Below are 12,815 nucleotides of genomic sequence, written 5' to 3' on the forward strand. Positions count from 1 at the left end.
AAAATTTGAGAGTGAAATTTTGCTTCAAGAAAGACTCAGATTGTAGAGAGAGAGATAGAAGGTTTTAAAATACTTACATTAAAATCACGAAATTTTTTACCAAATCTTTACCCACATTTTTCTTACATATATCAGTCATGTATATTACTTTCAATGCATTTAATTATTTCAGTTGCATTACACTATTATCATTCATAAAAAAATCAAATTCGAACATATATATTTTAAAGTAATTAAGTTTATTAACATTTTTCAAAATTTCAAATATTCGAATGCATAGATATATGTGCTCTATTAGTCCTATATGTTAAGTATAGCACTACTATTATTGCGGACAAATATCCCGATAATACATCTTAGAATACTAATTAGGCGAAGTAATTGGCAATCGTGAGCACATTGTGATTTGTATATTTGCAAGGTTTCGACAAAAGACCAATTGGAAATCAGTTTGCTCAGTCACGCGATGAATTAAAGGCAAGACCCAATGCTAGTTGGTTCATAAAGCCGTGAACCCATGTGTTGTCGAGTAGCGTGGAAAACGAAACTCTCGAAACTCTCTTACGTCGATACAGCGCGACGACACCCGGTACCCCGTCATCCCGCCCGCGGCTCGTGACGCATCTAATAATTGACTTCGTTGAAAATCGCGCTCCGCGACGAATCCTTCCTCCTCTATTTCTCTCCCTTCGCTCTCGGTCCTTTTTTCCCCCGCGTAGAAACCGCATTGCCGCCTCTTGGTTTGTAGCCCAAAGACGTATTAAGAAAGAGAGAAAGAGAGAGAAAGAGAGAGAGAGAGGAGGGAGGAGACGCGACTTCACCGCTCCTTTTTTCTTGTCTCTCTTTCGAGGGACGTCTTCCGAGCGCCGTCTTTCTCGCCGAGCGTTTCTCTTCACCCTTTATTCTCCCCCCCCCTCCCTCCCCCCGCCGCCTCTTCGGTCAGCGCGATCCATTGAGCCCGCCACGTGGGAACCCGGGTGATATTTTTACGTTTCGCCATTCACGTGGAACACTATAACAGATTGTTTCTCGGAAACGCGAGAGTGGGGAACTTCCCTTCTCGTGAGGTGTCCCGTGAATGTCGTGCATGCATGGGGACGTGTGTCTTTACCACGTGTGGGACCACGTATCCACCTACCGGCTAATGACGCGGGTGAGAGCGTGGAGAATGATCATAAAAGTCTCACAAGTGGGTCGTTTTGTCTCCACGCTGTCTCAGTTCCTTTCTTCCTTTCTTCCACGCCACACCGGGCGTGTGTTTCGTTCCCGTCTCCGTGGCGACGATCTATTCGCGGTCGTCATCAAAGACACCGCGAGCCATACGATTCGATCGATCAACTCATGCTTTCTTTTCTTTCGATACTTTATTATTATGATAATGCGTGGTTACGTCTAATTGTACGGTTGTCCGTGTCGCATAAAAAGGATACGATTAATCGCGGCAATGTCAAATCGTTCTTCTCTTGGGGGGTATCGTATATTTTTCTTTATTTAAGAAAATAATTCGATCCATGAGTTACCAAAAAATTGTAAATGTGAACACTAAACCAGAAAAGAAACGTGTGTATCTATAATAATCTTTCATGATCAAATTTCGTATCATTAAAAAATTATTATTTATTCATATATTTGTCATAGGAAAAAGTTCAAGCATTTACATAGATTAAAAAAAATTATTTAATTAGCAGACTTATAATCTTAAAAATAAAAATAAAATATCACTCTTTTAATTCAAAAGTGATACAATTAAAAAATTGTTTGCGAATTATTACTGTAAATGAGTTAAGCAAACATTATCCTATTATCAAAAGTAAACCAACTTAACTTTATAAAAAAAATCATTAAAATCGTCACGAGTCAAAAAAAATTAATCTTTAAAAATGCTAAAATAAAAATTACAAAAGTGACTATTTTAAGACTATATTATTCTTTTTGTCAACATTATTTGATTAATCAATAATTTTCTGTCAAATAAAAAAATAGTTTTCTTCCTTTTCCAGGAAACTTAATTTCTTGAGTTGTGTTGCTTTTGAAGGAGCGATATATAAATTAAACATTAAAAAAAATTTTTAATTGATTATAAAATTTTGCACAGCATATGTTCTTTCTAATTTATACGAGACAGAGGCGGAGTAATCAATTCAGCTATGAATCTATCAGTAATAAATAGTGGACTGTAAAAAAAGCAACTGGATCAGACAATCCCTTTTTGAGAAAAGAAAATTATTTTTGCCAACTTTTTCTCAATTAATAATCCAGTTACATGATTAGAGATATATTGTACATATACGTGATAGAGTAATCAAGGGCTAGCTCATAGGGCACGCAGTACCGCCTAGTCTATCAGTGGCTAACGACGGACCACGAAAATAATGATTGATCGAGCAATTAAATCCCGTTGTCGTGCGACGGACAGGGGCACGCTCAGGACTGACCGTCGGCCGTCGGCCGTCGGACGTCGCCGGAGCCGGCGGGGGCTGGTGCAGCCGTGTACCACGCCACGGGGTGCCATTCGGCCACAATTGCTGGTAATGAGCCGGCCTGAGGCCTTCCGAGGGGCCCTCTTACGCCCCCTTCTTGCCTACAAAATCGCAGCCTCACGGCGATACCTCACGACAACGCAGACACGATGACAACGGAAATCGACGAAGACGGATTTCGTCGGGCCGAAAGCGGCACGAACGCCCACATGGATTGATTCCGAGGAATTACCGACGGTTTCCTCGAATCCGCCATGGTCGAGAGAGAGCTCAATGTTATGTAAATCGAGGGACATCTTTTGCAGGGCGCGCTCCGATCATCTCTCATCGTGGCGCTACAGAGTAAACGAGATGCTATCGTGAACGTTAGTAGATTCAAATACCGTTTAAAATTCACCGAAAGATGCATGCATCTCATACAGCATTTTATTCGAGAAACATCCTGGGAACGTCCTTAGGACGATCAGAGGATGGACACATGGATACGTCCTCTAGATGTCTTTTGAAGGTCTTTTGAAGGAAATGTCTATGCTGTAAAGAATGTTGCAGATCGCGGAAAGATGACATTTTTTTAGGAAAAAAGAGTTTCGAAAAAAGAGTAGTCTTTAATGTGCGCGCCGCCGCAAGCAGAACAAACAGTCACGACGATATTAAAATGGCGTCAAAGTGGCTCCAAGATAATTATTAAAAGTCACTTTTCGATCCGTCACGATTCATTTTAATATTTGGACTTGTTTTTCTGCTTGAGTTCCTTCCTAATCATTTAAATTGTCAACAGTAAATTTATGGAGAAGGAAAATTTAACGAGAACACCTGAGCCAAGATCTTCTTCATCGCGATAGCTCTTTCATCAAGTTACGCGATAGTTTATGTTACATTTATACATAATATTTGTATTGCGGCAACATAATTCGAAAAAACGTCACACATAAATAAATAATATCTTCGCTCATTTTACTCATACAATTTACGTTGTTATTCCGCCCAACGAATGGCTCATTTATCTCACGACGGACGCACCTATGACATCTCGCTCCATATTTTCGATCGGGTTTATTCGACCGCCACCATCGCTACCACCCCCTCAGCTGACCGGGCGGTGAGTATCGCGAGTTCTCGAACACCCCGTATGTGTACACGCACGCACGTATGTACACATATCGATGATTAATCGAGTCAAAAGGCCGCGGTCGTTACAAAGTGTGCCGCCCGCCGCGACACGAAACCCATGCATTACCGCTGGAACGCCGGCGAAGGAGGACCAGTTCGTGTTCTAACGTTCATCTTGTCTCCGTCGATACACCCACGCTGTCCGCCGTCCACGTGCAACGGACCCTGGCAAGAAGAGGACGTCGGTACGACGTTGTGCCAGCGCAAAGGAATATCGAGCCACGAAGGGAGTGCTTTATTGCACCTCGTGGATGGGCTACGAGGGGATAATCGTGTGGTGTGTGCCGTCAGAATTCTTTTCTCCCTCTTCCTTCTTTATCTCCCCACTGACTTTTTCATTTGGTTCCTCTTGATTTTTCATTTGGTTCCTCATCCTCTCCCTCGTGTCTTTTGCTGTCGCCTGTAATTCTTCGTTGGCTATTCTACGTTCAATTTCCTTAAAGGGTGATCGATATTAATATAGAAAGTTATGCTCCGTATGTTATGAATGGAAACGTAAAAACAAAAGCATGAAGTTAAGAATGAAGTTGAAAAGAGTTGACGTAATGATTTACTTCAATATTTATTAAAAAAGAAAAGTATAACGAAAATACTAATGAAATTGTGTCATAATTGGGGTTCAAATAATTTGTGTAAAAGCGATCACATTACATTGAATGTTATATAATACTTGGTTAACTCTATTTTGAATCATTTTCAGCAACAATATAAAACAATCAAACGCTTCCAAAAGAACAAGAAACAAGCATCCTTTTACTTATCAATCATAAAACGTTATAATGTTTATTTGACATGTGAAAACGATAAACCGATAATAAAGGTCTGTCATTTCTGTACAAAATCCAATGGGAAAGCGTGATATATAAACTTTTAATACAATAAGAATAAAGATTTGCAAATGTTAATAAAATTCGTAATATAATAATGACAACTGGATCTTACGGAAGTTAAAAATAAAATAAAAAACAAAAGGAGAATAAAGATCATTTTCACACAACTGAATTTGCACCTCAATCATTATGTTTACATTCTTATTAACCCTCAGTTTTCTCTTTTGACAATTTCAAAAAAATTTTTTTACAGTTTTTCATTATTTTCAATATTTATGACTAAAATAATAGGTTCTACATAAGAAACATTTATAAATAATTAATATTTATAAATATTGTTGAGACTCTTAATCTTCTTGTGAATCTCAATGTAATAATATCAATTCTTCGAAGATAAAGAGATTATTTTTTATTACAGCATATCATTAACAAACTATAAACTTATGTAAGAAAACAAATTCCTTGCGAGATTGTTATCTAAAAATATAACATGAAAAATGAAATAATACTGTTCTCCCCAAACTGTGTTATTAATTTCGGGGATCTTATAATGCAACGATACATAATGCATAACTGCCGCGTTATTGGCCGCGAATATCGGCGAAGACTCATTGGCTTCGTTTCGCCGGGCACAAAGGGCCGCGGCTCCCGAAGAGAAATCGCCGATCGAATCCGTACGAAGGTGCTCTGAGTGCGTGAAAAATGGCGTTAGACAGGGAGAGCGTAAGGTGGGTATATAGAGAGAGGCGCGCGCGAATCCGCGTTCGTTAATGCGCGCCGCTTACCATAATCTAATATCCTTTAATATATAGGGTGAGGCGGTAGGGTGCCAAAGGCGCGCAAAGGTCGTAACACCGGGGGTCGACCGCAGATATTTACAATTTTAATCATCGTCTCTGCGTGGGACCCTTCGAGAGGACGAGGCACCTCGCGATTTCCTCTTCGATTCGGCCTGGCGGCGTCGGCCGATTTCCATTTCACTTGACAAATAACGTGTCGAATAATTATTAAAATACATGAGGCCTACGTCGTTAATGGCGCTACGATATCAATGGAATCGCGCGCTCAGCGTGTCATTTATAAAATATGTATAAAATATAAAAAGTAAAAGAAAGAGTGAGAGAAAGAATTATATTAAATATAGAATTATATGAACACTTCATTCCGTTGTAAATGTTATTTGATAACGTTTCTTTGTTAATTACAATTATTACTTTTTATACAATAAACGATAATGTGATTATGATTGAGGAAATTTTAATAACTGCATTTTCTTTTCCGATAATAGGACCTGTCTGTATTACTGCACTGAATTACACTATTTTTTTTTGCTTTCAATAAACCTCAAATGTATATCTACTTTATTTTAAATGTAACTATAATAGTATATACTGCCAAAGAAACAAAAAATTTAAATAAGAGCTTAAAAACTTTAATTTAATTAATTTTAATTATCTCAAAATATAAGGCATGATATATTATTTACAAATTACCTTATTAAGTTCATCAATATAAGTTGCGTCAGTTGTTGAGTCACGTGTTTTATCATTGTGTCGATAAGACATGGCTGCAAATACTATTGTGCAGTCTTGCTGATTATTTGGTAAACATAAAACATTGAAATATTGAACAACGTGCATTTGTAAAATTATATTATAAAAATGGCAACTATGTCTAAACTGTTCGTAGAGAGTTTCGTTGCCACTTTTATTTTCATCGTTACAATCCTGTGACATTAACTTACATGCGGTTTGCAAATCTTGGAAAAAGAGGCTTAACACACAAAGAAAACGATGACATGAACAAATGACAAGATCGTGACGTTGAAGATGAAAATGGCTGTAAAATTTTCTACAAACAGCTTAAGCGAATCATTGTTTTTATCGTATTTCAAATGCACGTTGTTAATTACTTCAACGCTCTTTTACTAAATTAACGAAACTATACAATGGTATATGCCCAATCCTATCCATCTATAAGCAACAACAGAGTCAATTTTCCGTATTTTTAGCCTACCCTGTGGATCAGCTATTAAAAACAGATTTGAACTTAATTTTACAATGCAACCGATAAAATATCGGAAAAAATAAAATGCGTCGGAATGATTTACTGAAAAAAGCATAAAATTTGTGTTCTTTTCACCTCTTTCTTTCGAAATATTAAGAATGGTTTATCCTTTTATCCCTTTGTAAAATCCGATCACAGGATAAGACACGGGCATGAATGACATGTAACATCTGTTTTTTTTGAAAAGACCTTAATCTTTAACGCAGTAGCTTTAACTACCTGTTTTTTTAATCCCATATTATTTTTTTTATTTCTTTCTACCTTTAATCCTCAAAATAAACTACCGAAATATAATTCTGTTAGATATTTTGTGTCGTCACGTCCGCGTTATGCTAAATATTTCCTCATCTAGTGTATAGTATGGATATCTACAGCAAATAATCATTGATAATATGTAAAAAAGATACAGATTTTTTATTTTTAATAAGATAGAATTTGTAATTAATTGTTAATCGAAATCATGTTTATGTAATAAAGAATTCATGCTAATCAATGCATAAAAGAATCAGTCTTCAATTTATAAAAATGTTTCTCTTTCTTGTTTCTATTTTAATGGAAAAAAGATGACTGATATAACAAATATTTGCAGAACATTTTTGAATTTGGTACATTCGTTTAAAAATGAATATCAGCGATAAGTCAACTTCCTATGATCTCGGCGTTATCCTATCGGGGAGATTTTTAAGTTAGTCATGACACACAATTTCTCCCTCAAATACGTGTTGTTGTTAGATTGGCGCTGTTTAATAGCGTAAATGTTAAAAATCTTCATAAAGAACTTGCAATCGTGCAAACTGTTGTGTTCCTAAATGTAATATTTCACGCTATCGCGTGTACATTGTCTTCCGTAAACGTTTTTACGAAAGTCGCGCATACATTAAGTTCGTATTCGATAACGTGTAGCACCGGTGGTCAGATAGGGTAGCGACAACGCGTGGGTAAACGTAATTAAAGCTGGGAGAGACCTGATAATCCTGACGTGGCGCCGGTTTAACGCGTTAATTATCTCGTTCTCGCGGATACAGTCCCGTTAATGAGATATTCGCTTGTAACTCGCCACCTACGTTCTCAGCACGCGTTCCTCCACGTTGCGAGAAACAATTTTTACATGTGTGCCACCATTCAATAAGTCTCCATATGACAGATACGATACGCTAGAAATTGACTATTGTTTGTACTTTTAGTAATTTAAGAAACGATTATTGTTATTATATATAACAATAAATTTATAAAGTTAAGCCTATTCTACAATGTGCTTTTTGTTTATTGTTTCTTGTTTTTTACCTTTTGCTTTTAACTGCTTTGCAACCGTTTTATTTCAATTGTATTTCTTGCTATGTATTTCTTGTTTCTTTCGAAGGTCGGTAACTTTCAGATATAAAATCAAAAACGGAATAAGAAGCAAAAAAACAAGATGTAAAAAAATAGCAAAAAACAAGAAACTGGAAACAAAAAGCACATTGTAAAACAGGCTAAAAAGTTGTAAATCTCTCTTTTCATATTTACTGTACATTTATATGTAGAGTGGATTATATATCGTTCATTTGTTATAACTAAAAAAATTGCTACTTTTGAATCTAAAAAAGAACAGAAATATAAAGAAAACTAGAGAGGACATATATATGTTAAAAGATATACTTTTATTTTCCTTTTAGAATTTTTAGTTTTTACATCAATATTGCATTTTAAAATTAATGTTACACAATTTTAATGTGATTTAAAGTATTCAAGCTTATTTTCTGGAATACTTTGTTCTTTCTTAACTCAAATAGTCACCTGAAGTTTACACTCCAGAAAAATTGTGTAAAATGTTATTTTATATTGATATTTTTATATACATATATTTTTTTATTTAATAACTATTCTTTACAAATCTTTAAATGTGCAGTTTCATCAAAAATATACAATAAAATAGCGTTACATTAATTAAAATTTTTATTTTTTAAAAGTCTTTATTTATTAGAAATACTCTATCATAATAAGGTTCTTATTCTGTTTAATATTTGTTTGATTTTTACTTACTTTTTTTTAGAAAATTGTAATGAAATTTATATTTATAGTATTCTAAAATATTATAATAAATCAAAAAACCTATTAATAATACAAATTATATTGTTAATAATACTGATTTGAATTGAGATGTAAAAATGTTCCAAGTAATCGATTACGTAAAAAAAAATCAAGTGATTACTTTCAAGTTTAACTCATTATAGGTATTTAATTAATACATAAATTGTTTGGTTTTGTATTTTATGATGCCATAAAACACAAAAAATTATACAATTTACAGTATTAATAAAATATTATTTTTTTTTTGTAAAAAAAAATCATCCGGTCCAAATAACTTTTAAGACACTCAGATCGTTAAGCTGCATATTTCAAATGAAAGTTAAAATCAGAATTAGGAAATCATACATAAATATGAACAAAAATTTTTGTTGATCAAACAACAAAATTATTTAATTACGTCCCGTAGGATAAATAATAATCATTCGTATAATCCATTCATAATTCGTTGATTGCAGGCAGTCGTGTTACTCGGTACCATCGCTTTCTTGTCTTTTTCTTCTCTTTAAACGAAAGCAAGTTAAATGTTACTTGCTGGTCGTAAAGCAACTAATTGGCTCGAGCTCTCTCCTTCCTCTTCTTTGCTTTCCATGTTCGTTCCCTCCCGTCGTTTCCGCTTTTTGCCATCCACCGCTCTCTGTTTCTTGTTAGCACCGTGTAACGCGCGAGTAAGTACGATTATTACGGTCAGCAGTACACACCGGAGGCGTACTTGAGAATAATATAAATTACGACGCCGATGTATTTCCAGCACGGCCGTACTTTGACTAGTCTTAACTTATCGCCGACACGCGCGAAATAACATCGGCGTCGGTCAGTTTGAAACGCTAGAAACGATAAGAGCCCGAAGTGATTTTTATCGCGCACCCTAAAGACCCATTCACGATAAGTAATCTCCGCAAAATTAAACAGAGGAAATATCTTTTTATCGCGTCAATTTACTTAATAATTCTATCAAGAAGTATACTCTTGAAATATTTCTGAGATATGATCGAAACTCTACACTTTTCAACATACCGTTTTACAGCATATTTGTAAAAATTTAATGTAACAGTAAATTAATTATTTATGAAACCTATCGAAATATTCTTCTCTACTTTCTAAATATTTTTTCATCATTTGAATTTAAAACTTAGCGCTCCATTTTAAAAAAATCTCGACATGGAAAGAACAATTTTGCTGAAATATCAATATTAAAAATCAATATTAAATATTAGATAAATACAGATCTGAAAATAACTTTGTCGGATTATCAAAATAATTATGTAGGAAACTTAAACATGAATAAAAGATTAACATTCTAGCAACTAGTTTGAGCGTAATATACATAATTAACTTACGTAATTATTTTTGTCAAACAAAATTATTTTTAGATCTGTATCTCGCTAAAGTCTGTATCTCACTTTAGATACTTCAAAATCGTTCTTTTCATATATTACCATGGTATTCCCTATAAATTTCAATCAAATACACTGAAAATAAATGTTAATAATAGATATTTATTAAAAATTTCTAAGTAAGTATTTATTAAATATAAACATACATTTATTTAACACAAAAATCATTAATTTAATTTAACTGTCCTCATTCCTTTTATTGAATAAATATTATTTACTGCATAAGTTATATTTATTCAATATTATTAAAAATATGCATTTATTTAATAAACTTTTTTTAGTGTAGTGTAATAATAGTGTAGATTGACAATGACCGATTTCGAAGTCTCTCAAACAAAACGCAAATTAATCTCCCATCCTCTGACGGCGCGGCGTCCGACGTTCATCGCGTATCACGATTTTCGTTAGCCTTTAGCCGGTCCTGGATGTGAACCGCGCCTCGCGCTCACCGTCCGATGCAGCTCCATAAACTTTTGTTTTTCGTTCCCGGGTGAACCGACGGGGGAGGTTACGCGGCGCCCGGGGGCCCTCCCACGAGGAGGAGTGACCTCGGTTGCGGGCTTTCGCTCTTGGGAATATCTTGCGCGCCGCGTCTTCTTTGGCGGCGCGGATGCCCCGCACGCCGCGCCGGAATGGACCCCCTCGTGACGCGGATTCTTTCTCTCTCTCTCTCTCTCTCTCTCTCTTTTTCTCTCCTTCTTTTTCTCCAGCAATCTCGGCTTATTGCTGTCGTGCGGAGAAAAAAATGTAAGACTGTTACCGTTGATTGAGCAAATACGGAACTCATCGCATTTTGTAATCCTGTCCTTCGCAAGAGCGAAATTACTCTTTAAGATCGTTTGATTTCTCCAATTACTCACATACACATGATTTTCTTCTATGATTTTTCTTTCTTAACTTTTTGGAAATAAAATTTTTTAATATGCATTTCATCAGAATTTTGCTGTTGCATTTTCTACAATCCTTTTCTGAAGTTTATAATAAATTCTATCGACAGGTTTCATGGTGATTTGTATTATATTTTTTGATAAAATATTAACTTTATAATTTCTTTTCCAATCTAACTCTGCCATTGAAAACGTTGATAATGTCAATCAATTATTGTCAATTGTTCTTTCTTCAAAGAATATTTTTCGTATTTTTTCACAATTCTTTATTTCTCTGTTTCTCTCTTAAAAAATAATATTTTTGCTAATTATAAAATAATTCTGCTCTATATATAGGAAATAGAATAACATGCAGTTGAAAAGGACAAAACTGCTTTGCTACATCATACAATATTGCTTCAATATATTCAATACAATTTGCTTCATATAAAGTCACATCTAATAAGCAATTTAAATATTGATCAGTAAAAAATAATTATTCGAAATAATCAATATTAGCGTCTGTCATCTATTTGACGTTGCGGTTAAACACGTCTGCGAAAGTATTGGAGGTGTTTAAAGGTATTTATAAATTATTAACTCGAATTCGGAACGTGGATAGATCAATACAACGTATTTCAGCAAACGGTGAAGAAGAGGAAGTCATGTCGTTAACGCGAAGATACGATCTCTCGATGACATCGCTGGTCGCCCCGTTTAACGCCCCCTTCGCCTCCGAGAAATGTTCCTAATGGTTTTGCCGGCCTACTTCAAATTGCCCCAGGAATGAGAAGATATGCGCCGGTTGCTCCGCGAACGAACCTAATGACGGCGGATGAGAGCGCGAATGAATTTCCGGTGAAGGAAATATACTAATGTCCTACCGCAATAAACTATAGATACTGCTTCGCTGTCGTTACTTAAGTGATTGTTAAACATTTCACGTCGCGCTCTTACCTCATAATATCTTATTCACTTGGGGATCTCGTAAAGTAAGATCTTTTAGACATTTATAACCAATCGCGTTCGCAGAACACTTGCGATTCTCATACAAAGGTAATAATAATTGGTTAAAATCGATCCTTAAACAAATAGCTTATTCTAATTTTATTGTGTACAGAATGTGTTTTCTACACGGATTATCATAGTTTCGACAAACGATGTATAATTACGCGATGGATACCCTAGTGGTAATTTGAATATCATATGCACGGGTCCCTTTTATCGCAGGATATTGTTTCAGCATCTCCAAAGTAGAATCCTGAGAACTTAGGCTCTTTGACTCGGCCGCTTTTTCGCGAATGGTAGTCAAACACATGGGAGGGTTAACCGTGGTCGACGTGGGCTCACAATCCGGGGATTATATTGAAGCGCGCGGGACCCCGGTGATGCTGTACACGTCTACATCGATAGAGATACCGGCGTGTACCGTATACGCGAGTCTGCATGCGCGAGGGAGTCAAGTCGCCGGTCGGTCGAGCCGGTAATGGGAGGTCAGAGGTCGGCGCGCCGCCAACGCTAGCAAGGAGGAAGGACGACGTGGTGGTGGCGGCGGCGGCGGCGGCGGCGGCGGCGGCGGAGGCGGTGATGCCGGCGGAATTATATATATATATATTTTTTTTTTTTAAACATGCACATCTATATGTGCAATGTATATGCGCGAGAGTCGTCGGGATAGCTACGGAATCCGCGTGCATACACTTAAGCGCGCATAACGTTGTACAACCATCTCGAGAGAACTGCTCTCTCTCTCTCTTCTCTCGCGCTCGCGCGGAGAAGAGGAGGGAAGGCGCACTTTGCCTGGCTTTGCCGAGAGAGAGAGAGAGAGAGAGAGAGAGAGAGACGAACCTCGCGGAGGACGGGCGTAGGACGACGATAGTGCGCTCTCACGAACGTAGGAACGCACGTCGCCCCGACGCCGACCTAACCTACCCCCTT

The sequence above is a fragment of the Atta cephalotes genome (assembly GCF_000143395.1).
Source record: "Atta cephalotes unplaced genomic scaffold scaffold00008, whole genome shotgun sequence".
Lineage (NCBI taxonomy): Eukaryota > Metazoa > Arthropoda > Insecta > Hymenoptera > Formicidae > Atta > Atta cephalotes.